Consider the following 5,710-nt stretch of genomic DNA (forward strand, 5'->3'; position numbering starts at 1 on the left):
TTACATACATATAAACATAGCCCGAAACCCAAAATACATACATAAAATCCTAGTTCTCCATAAACCTCTAGGAGGTACAAAATAAACAAGTATATTAGAGGAGAATCTATATGTACATATATCAAAATATCAAAAGAAACCCCAAAAGGAAACCACTTCGCTGCAAAAGCTCCAGACGCCTACCGAGGTGCCTCTCGACCTGCTTCTGAAAAATAACAACATAGTATGGGATGAGAACCGGAGGTTCTCAGCATGGTAAAGGTGCCACGCACATAAGATATAAGGTCCTGGGAATGCCAGAGGCAATCCTAAAATGCCGACACTCAAATATAAAGCTTAAGGAACTAAAAACAGAAGCCATAAATAGGTGGTCATCTAAGGGTTCTCAACCTAACCAAATCTAGTTTTGCTAAAACAAGGGTCACGCGTACACGTGGGTACACGTTTGGACCAAGACGCGTACACATGCAGAGCAGGCAGAATCGACTAGTCGCGTAAGGGAGGTTCACGTACGCAAAAATCCCAAGTCACGCGTATGCGTGGACGTATGTTTTTCCAAAAATTTTGACCAAGTTAGAAAACTTGGAGAATTTTATTTTTAGTCCCAAACTTCCGACGCATGTAACTTTTTCATTAAAAATCATTTTACTTCCATTCTTTGAACGGCATAAACTTCACGGACTCAATTTTCGTATAAAACAAGTTAGAAACTATTTGAGGATCCAGAAGCCAAGTTATGGCTGGCCGAAGTTCGGCAAAAAACTAATTTTTCATAAAACGTCAAAACCTCAATTTTCATAAACCAAGCCAAGTACCAACTACTTGAACATATATCCAGGACAAACACAGTTCATAACATTCCAATACAACACCACTAACCACCCATCATATCACAAACCATCATGCTTTCATTTTTACCCAATTCTCACCTTAAACTTCTTACTTCCATCAACAAAATCACCAACATGTTATCATACATTTATATAAAATCAATGTCACCAATTTATCATCAATTTCAAAACACCAAAGCAGCATTATATCCCCATCATAACCATAATCACCAACACATGATTAACTTCCATCATCAGTCAATGTCATAATTACTAGACATTCAATACACAAAATCATTCCAGCTTATCCTATGGTCCTCTAGCCTAAGTTTTCACACGACATTATATATTAAATACATGAAACATAAAACATACCTTGGCTGATTTCCGCGTATACCCCGAAACACCATCAAGGCACCAAAAGCAACCCTCAAGGTTCAAAATCTCCAAGGCAAGACCTCCCAATCTTCACCAAGCCTTCAATGTACTCAATCAACATCAATATACACATATACAAGCTTTATTCACATATATCACATCCAAATTCAATACCCAAAATACAAACTCAAAGAATTAAATAGGGTTGGTGATCCTCACCTTATCCAAGCATCATACAAGAAAGAGTGAATGTTTTTCTCAAGTCAATTTGAGCCTAAACATCAAGACATTGAATTTCAATAACCAAAGCCCCAAATTTTCGAAAATTCAAGAGAATGAGAGGCTGAGATGAGAGATGAGACTTATCTATAAAATTGTTCTAGTAGAATCATAGAGCTCGACGCGGTGGTTGCGTGGCTGCAAACGGTGCGGCGATCGGAACTCGGAGAAGAAGTTATGGCAACTTGAATGGAGGATAAGGGTTTTGTTTCGTTTCCCCTTTCCTTGAATTACTTCAGCTCGTTTCTGCTGAATGAGGAGGAAGAAGGGATCTTCCTTAAGTGTGGGTGGTTGTGGGTTGGGCCATGGGCCCAATACAGGCCCGGTTCAATTGATTCGATCTGTTTGGCCCAATTTTGGGCCAAATTCTTTAAAATTAGTGTCAAAATTCTCATTTTAATGAGCTCTATCCTAATTTAATATAATATTCATATTTCTAATTTTTTTTATTAGAATTTAATTTATTGACTAATTATTTACTAATTTAACGGGGGTTTACAAAATTAATGGGTACTCTTTAACTCATGCTTTTATTTGTTATACATTTATTACGAAAAATGTATTTATATTTTAATTTAATGCAGAGTCCGAGTTAAAGAATTAGAAATTAAAAAATATGCTTTTGCATTCTTATATTAAAAAATAAATAAAATGCCTTCATATATAAATACTATTTTATATAAGATAACTTTAAAAATTTCTCAACCACTCCCAATTCAATCCGTTGATCTAGCATGACCCACAAAACTCGATAAGATATTAAACAGTTCTCTTAAATTAAAGTTTATCATAATAATTTTATAATCAAAATAATTTTATATATTCAAATAATAAATCAATGTAACATAATAATTTTTAAAATACTTTAATTTAGTTTTTTTTATTTTTGTATCTTTAGTTATGTTCTCATATTTCAGAATTTAGGTAATGATATATATTTTTTAAAATTGAAAAATAACATGAGGATATATCTCACTTCAATACAAACACAACGATTAAAAAATAATACAAACATATACATATTTTATTTAATGTATTTAAAAATGCACTGCATAAATAAAGATTTATCCTTTTATTATAAAATTTTTGTTCAATTAAAAAATTAACCAATAATAAAATTTGGTAACGGTAAAATGTATTGTAATTAAAAAAAAGTCTAAATACTATATTAAATGTTACAAGTTAATAAATAAACAACTTTTAAAATCTGACATTTATCAAATAACTAATTCGAGTACCAGCTATTAATTTAAGAATCCTATATTAATCCATGACAATAATCCTGAAAGACCTAACATTGTTTATTACTAAAAATATATTTTAATTTAATAGTATTAAGTAGATAATAAATTCTTGATGATAAAAATATCTCATCAAATTAAAATTTACTAATATGAGAGATAGCAAAGTAAATACAAAAAAATAAAGATAAATTAGAACATAACATCAATTTATGGTAACAAATTAAAAATTTAATAAATTTAATAATATCTCATCATATTTTTTATAAATATTTTTGCATTCTTAATTGATAAAATACTCATGATATCATCAATTTATGGTAACAAATTAGAAAAACAGCTTAAAATATGTCACACATTAATGGACGAGATTAAAACTTTTGAAAAAAATTAACATATAAAAAAATTAAATAAAAGCATAGAAAAAACAATTTGTTTTATAATAAAGATCTATTATATTGAGCACACTAAAATTACAAATATTTAAAAGAATTAAAGTCACTTGTATCCAAATCATAATAATTAAAGTCATTGGTATCCAATCAAAGTTAACTTTTTATTATGATAGCTAATAACTCTCTCACGAGTTTAAATTATGCTTATTATCTATATTACTCCTTATAAATATAGGTATAAAAATATATGAAAATGGAGCTGGTCCAAGTAACAGATCCCTAATTGGTTAGTATCCTATATACTTAAAACATGTAACAACCCGATATAAATTATTTTGCCTCCACATTAAATCTTCTTAATATATAGGATTAACAAAATTAAAATATTTTTTTTTTTTTGTATAAGTGTAGGTCGAAGCACTACTGCTACTACTACTTCAATGCCTCAACCAATTTCTTATCATGAGCTAACTACAAATAATGTTAGAAGCCACGCAAATATGAATGGTCTGTACTCTATTTATATCTCTAATATTTCATCATCATCATATAATATTCATTTAAAATATTTTTTGTATCAAATAAATGCAAAGGTTTGTTATTGTACACTACTATATAAATGTCTAATGACAAACAAAATCATAAATTCAATGAAAAATAAAAAAAATAATAATAAGAATAACATAGTCAATACATTCATGAGACTAATAATAATAAAAATAACTTTGTTAATAAAATTTTGGTAACAAAATATATTTTTTAAAATTAAAGAGTACAACTAGAAAAAAATCTAGTTTAAACACAAAAATAACAATTAAAGGATAGTACCAAAATATTGATATTTTATCTCATGTATTTAAAAACATATTGTACAAATTACATAGGTCCGTTTTATTATCAGGTCTTTGTCCAATTAAGAATTAAATAAATGGTGAAATTTGGTGATGGCACGTGTCCGAATTTCTTAAAAAAAAATTAAATACTAGATTAAATGTTACAAGTCAATAGGTAACTAAATAAAAAAAAATCAACTTAAAAACATAGATAATGTATACATTGTTAAGAGTTACTAGATAAATTTTTACTGAATAACTAATTTAAGTATGAACTAAAAAAAATGTTACTACAACTATTTTCCAATAGCAATAATTATGAGACACATAATATCATTTAGAGATGGAAACTAAATTTTAATGTAGTTACAGTAAGGGATAAGTACGATTTTGGTCCCTAAAGTTTTGTGCCAGAATCGAAATCGTCCCTCTTGTAATTTTGGATTTAAAATCGTCCTTAACATTTTTTTTCATATTAAAATCGTCCTTTTAAATAAAATTTTTAATTTAATTCCTAAACTACCCCTATTTTAATAAAAAAAATAAAATTTTAAAATAAAATAAATATAAAATAAAATAATTCAGAATAAAAATCTGCTCAATTAAATATTTTACCTTATATATTACCTAAAACTTTAAACTTTGACAACCTTATATGATTTTTAGGCAACAGAAAAATCTAGAAAAATACACTACATCTTTAAAGATTATATTTATTTTCCAAAAAATAATCCTCATTTGAAAAATTGTATACATATTCTTTATTCACTCTTGATTCTACTATCTAAAAAATATACGAAATAATTAATGAATTCTCCTCGAGTACCTAACCATACAATTATTGGCACATGTTGAAAAAGATCTATAACATAATATTTTATTTACCTATACGAGTGCAGAAATTAGCCACTATGTTCGAACATCCCATAATTGTGCTCAGAATTTTTAAGAGAATACAACAGTGCTTCAAACTACACTACCTACTCCAAGGACATGTACCCAATGTAATGCACGTCTATTTCACCATAAAACATTTAACATGTGTTGCAATGGAGAAAAGTCTCTTTGCCACAAGTAAATGCTCCTCAGGAATTACTTGAAATCTTCTTAGACCCTTCTACAGAAGGAAACCATTTCAGGAAACACATTCGTGGTTACAATCATGTTTTTTCTTTCACTATTGCGATATACACATAGACGAACAATTAGCTACAGCAAGTCATGGTATATATACATTCTGTGCTCAAGAATCAATGTACTACAGCATAGGAAGATTTCATCCAGACCAAGGGACGTGGCCACGCTTCTTGCAACTGTATATATACGATCCTGATAGAAGTAAAAAAAAAATAAAACAAATTAAAAGGTAAATTAATAGAGGAAAGAATTGAAGAAGAGGTTACACATGATTTTTCTATAACTGTTATTGAAATACAGATGAGAATGAGTTGTCGTTCACCATGGAGGTGGTTTCTTTATGTAACGATTGTATGGGAGTTTTATCATGAAAGATAATATTAAAACTCAAATTTGGACACTAAAAAATTTTGAAGTGACTTATGTTATGTAAACTATGTATAATTACTCTCACGTACAATAGTGGTTGTTTTATAAAATATTTATTTATTTATTTTTAAAAATCTAATTTTTTTAATTCTAAAAGTATTGGTATTTTTTTATTTAATTTATAGTATTAATAATATTTTATTTTATTTTATTTAATACCTAATAAATTTAGATTCGAATTTTTTTTC

Source organism: Arachis ipaensis, chromosome B09 (assembly GCF_000816755.2).
Source record: "Arachis ipaensis cultivar K30076 chromosome B09, Araip1.1, whole genome shotgun sequence".
Lineage (NCBI taxonomy): Eukaryota > Viridiplantae > Streptophyta > Magnoliopsida > Fabales > Fabaceae > Arachis > Arachis ipaensis.